The sequence below is a fragment of the Quercus robur genome, chromosome 4, assembly GCF_932294415.1.
Source record: "Quercus robur chromosome 4, dhQueRobu3.1, whole genome shotgun sequence".
NCBI classification, from domain to species: Eukaryota; Viridiplantae; Streptophyta; class Magnoliopsida; order Fagales; family Fagaceae; genus Quercus; species Quercus robur.
The window spans coordinates 51,439,034-51,451,943 of NC_065537.1; positions in this window are offsets into that span (position 1 = coordinate 51,439,034).

Sequence of the window (12,910 nt, forward strand, 5' to 3'; positions counted from 1 at the left end):
TTTTTTGCTCGAAGATAGAGAAAAACTTGTTAAGAGTATTTTTTATGGTGGTGCAATTTCTCTTTAAGGCTTTAGCGAAAAGGATGAGGCCATTCGTAAAGAAAATGTGGGTGAAAGTAGGGCCATCTCTAGAGGTTTTGATGCCCTTCCAGTGCTGGAGGTCAACTTCATGCTGAATGAGATGAGCAAGGTACTCCATGCATAAGATGAAAATGTAGGGGGAGAGTGGGTCACCTTGTCGAATGCCTCTAGACGGACAGAAATATGGGAGGCGTTCGCCATTGACCAAAATGGAGAGGCTAGAAGTGGCAATGCATGACATGATAATATCTATCCATGCAGTGGGGAAGTGGAAGAAACACAGAATGTGCCAGATAAAATCCCACTCTAATCTATCGAAAGCCTTCTCGAGGTTGATCTTAATGGCCATAAGGCCGTTTCTGCTCTCGGAGGTGGTCATGGAATGAATGATCTCCTGTGCAAGGAGGATGTTATCACTCACTTTTCTACCCGGAATTAAGCTGGCTTGGAGAGGGTGAATGATGTCGTTCAAGTGCGGCTTGAGTCTGTGAACAAGGACTTTGGTAACAACTTTGTAGAAAGTGTTTGCAAAGGCTAATAGGGCGAAACTGGTGCATTGATTTGGGTTTGGCAGCTTTAGGGACGAGGCAAATGAGGGTAGAGTTCCAATCTTCAGGGATTTTTTTTTTCACGAAAGATGTCGATGATGTGGGTGCATATAGAATGCCCCACGGTGTTCCAAAATTTTTGGAAGAAAATGGGATGGAAGCTATCGGGACCCAGGGCTTTTGTGGGCTTGAAGGAGAAGACAACCTCATTTATTTCATCCATCGTGACATAAAGGGAAAGGGATTCGCGGACATGGGAGGGAATAGGGAGAAGGTTATTGGGGGCGGAGAGGGTTAGAGGGGCGGAGACCACTTCAGTGGTATAAAGCTTAGTGTAGTGGGTGTGAATCATGCCTTTAATGACCGAAGGATCATAAGTCCAGTCATTGACAAAATTTTTTAAGCACCAAATTTTGTTTCGGTGTCGGCGACAGATGGTTGATAAATGGAAGAAGTTAGTGTTTCTGTCACCAAGAAAAGTCCAGTTTAATCTGGATTTGAGGGCCCAAAACTCTTCTTCAAGATGAAGGATGTTGTGGTAGTCACATAGGAGATTTTTCTCAAGGATTTGGAGGGAGTGGTTCAAACCATTGCATAAGGCCTTTTGAATACTGTTGAGACGGGCGAGGAGACGTTTTTTCTTATGGAAAATATTGCCAAAGGAGTTAAGGTTCCAGACTTTGACATGCTCAGTAAAGTCAAGAATGGCTCGAGAAATGTCATTCGGGTAATGCTGCCAAGAGGAGTCAACATGGCTCGGGAAAGATGGGTTAGTGAACCAAATGGTTTCGAGACGGAAAGGGTGTTGTCCAAACGTGTAAGGGAGGGGGTGCGTGTTGATGAGGACAGGTGGTGATCAAAAGTAGTACGGGGGAGGTGGAGAATATTTGAATCTTCGAAAAGCATTTTCCAAAAGGGGTTAGAGAGTGCTCTGTCCAAGCGCTTCATGATGCGTAAGTTGTATTTTTTGTTAGACCAGGTATATTTCGAGCCATTAAAACCTAGGTCTAACAGGTTACAAGAGTTGATAAATTTATTAAAGAAAAAGATGCGCCTGGGGTTTGGAGGGGGTGCAGCTGAAACTTTCGTAATGGACAGTAATATCATTAAAGTCCCCTGCAAGAAGCCAAGGGTGGTGAGGGTGGGGGTTAAGGGTTTCCAATTCGGACCAAAGGGAGAGGCGCTTATTTAAATCAGGGCTAGTGTAGATGGCAGAGAAAAGCCAAGTGGTCGAGGGGTTTACAGGACATACCTAAACAAAAGCACTAATGGCCTGCTCATTCACCGAAATGATGTCGAGAGAGATGTTGTTGTCATTCCAGAGAAGCCAGATACCACCTCGGAAACTGGTAGCATCAGAGCAATAAACGTTGTCAAAGCCCAAAGATGCATTTACTTCTTCTGCACGGTGACCTGATATTCTAGTTTCCATAACAACAGCAATGTCGAGGTGGTGGGCACGAATGAGGTCAGAAAAGGTGCAGCGAAAGTTATGGTTACCTGCACCTCTGCAATTCCAGACAAGGATCTTCATGGGGAGGAGGTTAAAGGGTTTGGCCATGGAAGTTAGGCCAAGTCTCCATTCCGCTGGCGTCGGAGTCCAAAGGCTTCTGTGTTGCAGATTGATTGTAAGTTTGTGTGTTGCCCAATGCATCTGGTCACTCACCACAGATAGGACAGTGAGCTTAAAGTAATGAACCCGGTCGCTGACGGTGATGATTGCTACCATTTCTTGTCTCCTCGTAAAAGGGAGGATGATGAGGGCGCTCTCCAGAGATAGGATGGCGGTCAAGATACCTTGGGCTTCAGCAGTGTTCCTTGTGAAAGGTTGGGTCAGGGGAGGGTGGTGAGGCGAGCGAGGGGCAGGTGCTCGTGGGGTGGGGTGCGGCAAGGTCCATCTCGCCAGATGTGGGGGTTGGAGGATGATTTGGGGGGATACAAATGCTAAGTCTGGGGATAGAGGAATGATTACTCTGCCGGTTGGGTTGTTTGGGGGTAGAAGCTAGATTTAGGTTTAGAGAGCATGCTGGAGTTCTTCTTCTATGAACATCCAAAAATGGTTCGGAGAACTTTGAATCCACTGAAGGAGGTGATTCCTTATCGGGCGAAGCTGGCCGCGAGAGAGGATGGCCCATTGACTCTAGGTGTGTGGGTCGAACAAGCTCTGGGGAGGGGGTAGGGTCAGTTCTATCAGAGAGGAGGTGGTGTGACGGTCCAAAGTTTGGAGAGAGGGAGGGGAGGTCTTGGTCGTTATAGGAGTAGACAAATGTGTAAGTGGGAAGGGCTGTCTCATGGGAGACGTTGGGGCAGGTGACATTAGGGTGGCTAATGGTGGCCATAGGGTCAGCGGGACGGTTGCTAAGAGAGGAAGGGTCAGAGGTCTTGGAGTGGTTAGGGTTTGGGGTAGAGTGTGTTGAAGCTGGTTTAGGGAAGGTTTTTTGAATAGGAAGAGATATTGATTTGATGGAAGCAACATCCGTTGGTAAAAGTGCATGGGCAATGTGGGGTGATAGAGGCCTTTGGCTTCTAGGAAATGAGGTTTCGCTATTAGCATTTTTTTTTTTTTTTTTTTTTTTTTTTTTTTTGGTATTGTAAGGTAGGTGGATTTGAACCACAATATTTGGGCTTTGTAATTTTATTTTATTTTATTTTTTTTCAGGTTTTTCTAAGTTGTACTCATAGGTTTCTTAATAAAAAATCTTCTACCCTGTATATTGTGCTTCACTCAATGCACTATTAATTAAAAGATGGCCGTGTCTTTTTGTTTTTCTTCCCAAACTAATGGGAAATGTGTGAAGCTAATGCCTTTAGAGAGCCACATTAATGTTTCTCTCACAAATACTTCCCACCTATTTTGTGAGAGCCACATTAATATCTCTATCTACCATCGCCCTCATGGTTGAAGCTGCCATTTAAGGTAATTTTTTCTCTTTTAGGGTTTTTGGGGTTTGTTGTAAATCTTTCAATTTGTACTCCAATGGGAATTTTGGGGTTCAATATGATGAACAACGTTTAGCAAATGACTAAAATTCCCCTTAATATACTTTTATTGGATGTAAATTTTGACAAATATGCTATTGTATTGCATTTCATTTTTATATCTTTTATGCTTGCAAAATTTCTAAAAAATTAAAGATTAATAGTTATTTCATTAATAAAATGGTTAAATTTCAAGTTTTTGTAGCAAAAATTTGTTCAAAAAAATAAGTTTATGGATTGCATAGTAAATAACATTCATTTAACATGAAATTTGACACGTGCCTAATTAAGAATGTAAAAAATATGTAATCCAACAGTTATATTTTCAAAATATGTAAAAATATGTCAATTTTTTTTAGTGGGAGTTGTAGTTATTAACTACAAACTAATTTAGTTTGTAACCAAACTTTATCCTATTATGATTAACACATTATTAAATGAACAAAACTTATGTACAGTACCTTAAGTGTTGTTCCTTACCCTTATCCCGCATGCTTTTGTCTTGCACAATCCCCGCCCCATAAAATTCTACTTCCTGATAATTTGCTCCACAAATATTACAATTTTAAAATAAAAATAAAATATGTTTCATTAATATAAATATACTTGAAATTACAACTATATTTATCATATCAAATCAAAATAATTTTTAGTAAGAATTGAATAATATTATCCAACTGTTTCACAAGACAATATCACAACAAAAACTAAAATCTTAATATCTATGCATTTAAATAAGCTAGTCTTGATTTGTTTGTTTAAATAGTAAGAGTTTAGGGTATAAATTTTTTATAATTATAGTCCTTATCAACGTGGGGTAGGGCGGCTTAACAGAGCAAGACTAAAATGTCTAAACCCATCCACATCTTATCTCGTAACGGGGGGGCTAAAATCTCATCTCATTCTCGCTCCTCCATCTATGTGGGGTGTTCATGCAAGTTAGATTTTTAAGACTATGTGAGAGAATGGATAATGCATCTAACAGTACATTTAAGTGAAAAAACTTAAGAACAATAAAAATGAAAGTTTTAACACTTTAACATTGAGAGAAATGGAAAGTAAAGAAGGCATGGCAAAATACATGGAAAACCCTTTGGAATGGATGAAAAACCACGGTTGAGGAAGGGGAGAATGTCCCTTACTTTTTAGAGCTCTCTATTATGTGAAAACAAAAGCCTTTGTACAAGGGCGATGTTCTTCCCAAAGAAAGCCTTTTCTCTACCTCATTTTCCTACACAAACTTTCTGCTCTTTCTCTTGTTTTCTTTAGGTTCTAGCATTAATTGTTCAGCAACATGTTCCTCTTATAGTATGAGGAATGTTGTGAGGTACATCAAGACAGGTGTCAAACCCTTATTCACCCAATTCAAACCCTAATAAAGCATGCCAATGTCTGGATAGTGGAACAGAGGGTGGCTTTGTTGCTTCGTGGGGAGCAAACCTTGGACAAGGAAAGGGACATCAGGGATACTAGGAGTGATTCATGTGTTCTCGACCGTGGTCCAACACAAGCTTAGTCAATAAAGGGTTTTTTATAGCTTCTAACCATAGGGAGTCACTATCTCCCTTTTGTGCAAGTGCTGGGTATCCATGTTAGATGCAAATCCCACACTTCCCCAAGATGGTCACGCCGTTGGCATGGGCCAAAGATCCCTCTCTTCAGCCAACGTTTCCTTTCCTTTGCTGACAGCTATTCCATATGTAGGGTTTGGATCTAACCACGTCATCACTCTCACATGCCTTAGCTGGTGTAATGTACATGGAGTAGGAAAAACTTGTGTAGGACAAAGTAGGGAAAGGAGCCAATAGGCTTAGGAATGGTGTTAAAAATAGTGTTTTGGTTTAGTCAAGTTTTTGGACTCATTCTAATTCTACTAAAAAAACCTTTCATATTTAGTCAAGGCATTTGGTCAAGTACACCAGTTTGTTTTTGTTTTATATTATATTATCTATATAAAAAAAGAGCGAATGTCTTAAAGTTATAGTAGCTTCACTACAGTATCTTTGGTTTGTTCAATTTGCACTATTTTACTAGCCCTTTTTTTTTTTTGAATACGTAAAGCTACAGTAGTTTTGCTACATTATTTTTGATTTGTTCAACTTGCAATATTTCACAAAATAATAAAATATTAACACAACAAATTGACACAATATTTTTACAATTGTTGAGGTGTTAATTTCTTATAGGTCAAAATAAAATAATAAAATATCACATTGGAACCAACTACAACTAAAAATAAATGTAATGTGAAAAAAACAAATGCTACATCCACAACATTTTTCACAAGACTTTCATAAAAAATTATGTGGTAAATTGTTATTGGTTCTAATTTAAACTTGCCAATAAAATTAATTTTTTGCTCACCAATAATAAGCTGTAACAACCTACTACATATAATTTGTTATGAAAATGTTGCACATAACATTTCTTTTGGGAAAATGTCAAGACATCTTGTTGTTGTAATAATATTTTCAAAACTATGAGCTTTCAATTCTTTACAAGTCAAAATAAAATTTAAAAAAATTAAAAAGGTATTGTGAAAATGTTGTACCATTTTATTGTGTTTCTAGAAAATTTTTATTGGTTTAGTCAACTTTTTTGAGCCAAAATTCATTGTTTCATATACAATTTTCTTAAGTTGACTTTATGTTTTTTTTTTTTTTTACATATCATTTTAAGTAAAAACACATAGTTTTACACACAAAACAAAAAAAAAAAAAAATTAATGTTTCTTTTAATTAATGTGAATCTCTATATACTTTTAAAAATAAAATGATTTATATATTTGTTTTATGATATAAATAAAATCTAGAATTAATATTAATGGTACGCAAGGCAAAATAAGCCCAAACAAAACACAGACCAAATACTTGTCGGAAGGCCTATGAATGTAGGACTGGACAAAAACTGGGCCTAAAATAAGCTCAAAATGAGCCCAATTACTTGCTATGGCCTAAATAAGTAGGACTGGTCGAGGACTGAGCCCACTAACCCAGTAATTAATGTCTCCAATTGGGCTTTGGAATAAATTTTGAGACACAGGAAAATTACTCTAGCATGAAGACTCTATTTATTGGACCAGGACCCTGTATAGTCCTCAAGTCACATCAAGCACTAATTGTTAATTATCCCCACATAAATACTAACCATTGGACCACGACTCCACTAGCCCAGTATTTAAATGTCTCCAATTAGGCTTTGTAATAAATTTTGAGCCACAGGAATAAAAGCAGGTGTTTGGTACACCCGCTTAAACACTTATTTTCAATTTTTAAATATAAATAATATTATACTTATTTTCATAAATTTTTTCATTCACATATATTTTTACACATATTTTCAAACAACAAAATATATATTTTCAAACAAATGTACCAAACACCTAGTATAAAGACGCTATTTATTGGACCCGGACCCTGTATAGTCCTCAAGTCACATCAAGCACTAATTGTTATCTAACCCCACATAAAGACTAACCATTGGACCACGACTCTATATTACTATTACTATATATGGTAAGACTGATAATGATTTCTCTAAAGTTTTTATTGAACATAATATATCCATGACTAAGAACCTTTTTTTTAGATGCAAGGAAGTATTTATCCAATTAACAATAGATTTTTAAAATATTTTGTAAGAAATTATATATATAGGACTATAAATGGTTATGTTTAAACCAAATTAATGCGGCATAAACCTCGAAATTAAGGGCCTGTTTAGTTGTGTTGTTTAAACAACAATTTTCGTTATATAAACAACACAACACGTATTTTCACAATATTTTTTCACCTATATATATATTTTCACAACACTTAAACAACGTTACTAGAACAACATTACCAAACGGGTCCCAAATTTTTTAATCGAATGGCTCCATCATGAGCTTAAATGGGCCGTCTAGAGTTGATGGTCAACAAATTTAAAAATGAACACTCAATTTCTACTAGTTGGAATTTTGTGTGGTGTTTTGATGTTGAGAATGGATTTTTTGTCTTCGTTGGGATGGGTTGTCATTGGCTCTAGGTTTGAATTCCGTGAATTTGGGTTTGAATGGTGTGGATGGGTCTTGTGTGGTTTGCTGATTACGTTTGTTGTTTGTATCATTGTATGTATGGGTTTATTGTTTTATTTTTATTGTTGGTTGTGTATTAAGAAAAATTGTTTTTAAACTTTTATTTTTCATAGTCCCATTTTCTAAAAAACAATTTAAAATAATTTTTTCCACACACACAAAAATCATCTGTAGTTTTAATCTCGAAAATAAATTAAAAAACAAATTTAGAGTAATTTTTGAAACCCCAAACCAAACCGCCCTCAGTCTTTTTACTTTTTTTAACAAAGATTACTGCATTTCATTTACAAATTGAAAGGGAGATAAAATCTCCCATTCAACTTAAAGTTCAAAGTTCAAACAAATTAGCCTTTTGTTCTGGTACATGAACAGCCCTCAGTCTTAATTAATCTTGGTGTCTAGTGGTTATTGTTCTACCAGACTGGATCTTATGAGGCAACAAAAAATAATTTTTTTTCTTTATATATATATATATATATATTAATAATAATATAAGCACAATTCAATATACATGTTAAATATTTAATATGTACTAAAAATATGTATTTATTAAAATTAAATAGTCAAAAGACAATATTAACAAAAATAATGAGTCAATAGTTTTTAATTTATCCATAAACCTAGATTTTCGAAATAAATTATCATCATAATAGGGTATAATGATTAAGATAAAATAATAATAAATTAAAAAATGTTAAATAGTAGACAAACAATCACTCAAATTTCAATACTAAAAAAAAAAAAGTACTAATAAGAAACAACTGTTATAGTATTTTATACATATATATATATATATATAAATTATATGATATATAGTAGCGTAATTTTATCAGGTTTACTAATAATTTATTATATTATATTTATAATGTCATATAATTTATTTATTATTTTAATAATAATTAAATATATAGAAGAAAAGTCCAATCAAAAGAAGATGAAAAAGAAAAAAAAAACCTTGGATTCTAGACCAGTACACGTGCTTTTGTAGGCTTTTCCTCTTAACCATACACGTGGTGATCTCGTCCGATGACGTGGTTCTTGCCGCCATGAAAGGGGACTATGGTAATGAGTGGCAAGAAAATGGTATTAACTAATTGGATGGTTAATTGTATTAAAACTAGTGGTGGTAAATGGGTGGCAAACTAGTGGGCATAATTTAAAACTGAAAGTGTTACACACTACGTGCTTCGTAAATAAGAAGTGTAGAAGAAACAGCTAAAAACAAGGCAGATAATCTTCACCAAAAAAAAAGCAGGTCGGTTGAGAGACGAGAGATAGATAAAATGTCAAAGAATCACCTATTTTGAGTGCCAGAACTTATGGTGTTTGCAACTACGTGGTTCTGCAAATAGGTAATCGAAATTTTAACGGTAAATGTCTAAATATTTTAAGTTTTTAATATATATCATAACATTTTTCACAACACTTTCTAAACAAATTTTAAATGATTAGTTATTATTGGTTGTTATTAGTAAAAAAAAAAAAAAAAAAAAAAAAAGCAAGAGTTTGGCTTAATTACTTTCAGTATTTTTTTAATTGCAATTTTCTTTTATTTTAATGAGAGACTGCCATGTTGCTCACTAACTAAACAAAAGGTGAAAATTAAAACTCATTACCACTTATCTTTGTATATTTAAAACAAAAGAACATATTCAGTTAAAAAAATATTGAAGATAGGCCAATAATCATTTACTATTTATAATTTGTTATGAAAGTATCATGAAAATATAGTGTACCACTTCTCTTATACTTTCCTTATTTATAAAATAGATATTTTTCTAGGATTGGAGGGTGGAAAGAACATCTAGCGGTTGAAAATTGTTTAATTGGTTGGAATAACTCATATCTCAATATATCTACTTTTTTTCTTTCTAAAATTTTGGAGGGGCCATGGCCCTCTTTGGCCCCAACGTCGGCCACAAAGCTATCCCACAACTTGCTGGGTTGTGATTGTTTTTATCCATAGATTTATCTTGTTATAAATTGATCTTTAATGCTCGAAATCAATCCATTTTGTCCATGAAGTGGTATTCGTTGTCATTAATATAACCTTCTTCATGTGCAAATTCATTGACTTTCTTCAGCTAAATATCACATGTGACTTGTACATGTTGAAAATTTCATGTCATGAGATCAACGAGAAAAAAATGTTAATTGATTTGGATGGAAGAGGTTTTTTTTTTTTTTTTTTTTTTTTAAATTTTATTTTTTATAAATTTTTTCCCCTTTGAAAAATAGAAACACATACAAAAGAGAGGCAAATGATTTTAACACAAAGAGATACCATAATCTCCACTAAAAAATCATGGAAATTTTTAAGAGAGTGTAAGACAAATTATTATATACACACAACACATTTTTTAAGCAATAAATATTCATATTTACAATCAATGAGCCCTTTCAAACTTCAAGGACCTAATTAGAACTATCGCAGATCAATTTGACTCAAGTCCTAAGAACCTCTGGCCACTAGCAAAAGGTACATCCCACACATAAAAGATTTAGGAATGTGAATAATAAGTAAGAATATCTGACAACGTTACTTGTATAGACCATTGTATAGAGCATTAATCATGAAAGAAACCTCCATCTATACCAACATGATCTCCCTTTCAACTATTCATCAAATATATATATATATATATATATATTTCTATGTGGCAAGTTATTATTGATTTTAATTTAAACTCTCCATAGATATTACTTTTTTGTCCACCAATAATAGCTTAATTAAGATATAAAATTTATTATGAAAATGTTGTAGATATAACATTTTTTTTTTTTTTTGGGTATTGTAAGGTAGGCGGATTTGAACCACAATATTTGGGCTTTGTAATTTTTTTTATTTTTATTTTTATTTTTTTTCCAGGTTTTTCTAAGTTGTACTCATAGGTTTCTTAATAAAAAATCTTCTACCCTATATATTGTGCTTCACTCAATGCCCTATTAATTAAAAGATGACATGTGTCTTTTTGTTTTTCTTCCCAAACTAATGGGAAATGCGTGAAGCTAATGCCTTTAGAGAGCCACATTAATGTTTCTCTCACAAATACTTCCCACCTATTTTGTGAGAGCCACATTAATATCTCTATCTACCGCCGCCCCCATGGTTGAAGCTACCATTTAAGGTAATTTTTTTTTCTCTTTTAGGGTTTTTGTGGTTTGTTGTAAATCTTTTAATTTGTATTCCAATGGGAATTTTGGGGTTTAATATGATGAACAAAGTTTAGCAAATGACTAAAATTCCCCTTAATATACTTTTATTGGATGTAAATTTCGACAAATCTGCTATTGTATTGCATTTTATTTTTATATATTTTATGCTTGCAAAATTTCTAAAAAATTAAAGATTAATAGTTATCTCATTAATAAAATGGTTAAATTTCAAGTTTTTGTAGCAAAAAATTGTCCAAAAAAAATAAGTGTATGGATTGCATAGTAAATAACATTCGTTTAGCATGAAATTTGACACGTGCCTAATTAAGAATGTAAAAAACATGCAATCTAAAGGTTATATTTTCAAAATATGTAATAATATGTCAATTTTTTTTAGTGGGAGTTCTAGCTATTAACTACAATCTAATTTAGTTTGTAACCAAACTTTATCCTATTATGATTAACACATTATTAAATGAACAAAACTTATGTACAGTACCTTAAGTGTTGTTTCTTAAGGTTCTCCTCTTAAAATTCAACCATGTGGCTTTTTTTCATGAGATAGAAGTGCATTTTTAGTTAAGTAGTCACATGTGACATGACTGAATAATAAGTGGGGATCTTAAATAACAACACCTAATTAAGTATTGTACCTAAATTTTACCCTTAATAAATTTATCTTTGTTGGGGTGTGGGTGTTGTTCAATTGAAATTTTTTTTTTTTTTTTTTTGAGAAATAATTGCAATTTGAATGTATGTTGTTGACTTTAGCAAGCGGCCGAGAGGTCATAAGGAGTTGAGTTAAGTTAACTTAGGGTGTGTTTGGATACTACTTATTTTGCCGAAAACTGAAAATACTATAGCAAAATAATTTTTAAATGTGTGAATAGTGTTGTGAGACTCATTTTTAATGAAAATTTTGGTGAAAAAAGAGGTTTGTGGGTCCCGTGAACAGTGTATGAGACCTGCTGAAAAAAGACAGAAATGCGCTTCTCAAAAAAAAAAAAAAAAAAAAAAAAGACACAGACGCTAACGCAAACGCAAAGAAGCACTATCCAAACGGTCACTTATTTATACATCTAACTAGGTCATTTTCAACTTGGTCTATAATAGTTGGAAATTGGTCAATTTGGTCCATGAATTTTATATTTATTGTAGTTCTCTATTAAATATAGTGTGACTTGCATGTGCTTAAATTAAAATTGTTCATAATAGATAAATACATAATATAAAGAAATTTTAATTTTCGTTTTTCTTTCTCTTTGTAAAATTTTTCCTTAAAATATTCTACATGAACATGTCACAAGATATTTAACAGCTAGAACAAGTTCAATAAATGAAGGTTACACACGCTGAGAATAAATATATCTACAAGTAAGGACTGAACTATAGGATTTTAACTTTTCGAAGTCAACTATGATTTTTATTTTATTTTTACCAATGGAAAATAAAAATTTATAAACATAATTTTTTTTTTCAATGAAGTTTATAAAAGGATTCAATACTGGATTAATACCTAAGAAATAAATTAACGACTATACTTAGTGTTAACAAAATATAAATAAAAGAAAAAAGATTTTATAACTGTTTCTTAATATATATATTTCAACAAATCAGCCATTAAAATCTAATATTTTTTTAAAAAAATCCCAAATATCATTCGTAATTGATTCTATATTAATTTTTGTATCAATTTTCCTAGTCTCTAAAACTAAATACTACCCTGAATTCTTTTATACAAACAAAATCATTACTTTTAGTGCTCGAAACAATGAATAGAGTATTTCTAGTACCACAAATTAAGTTATCAGTTTTGTTATAATTATCTAATGTGACAAACTGTAATTTTTTTTAATAAATAAAAACTGTAATTGATTACTTATCACTTTCATATGATTCTATTATCTTACCCCAGTTTATAAGTAAATAATTGCCGCAAAAGTAATTAGAATCTTTGCAGGGAATATGAGTAGGTCATTGCCGTGTACGCAGAGACCAAGTCATGGCTAGGAAAAGTCATTGTTTGAAACAAAAATAGAATTAAAATTCCAGCTTTCGGCCCCTATATATA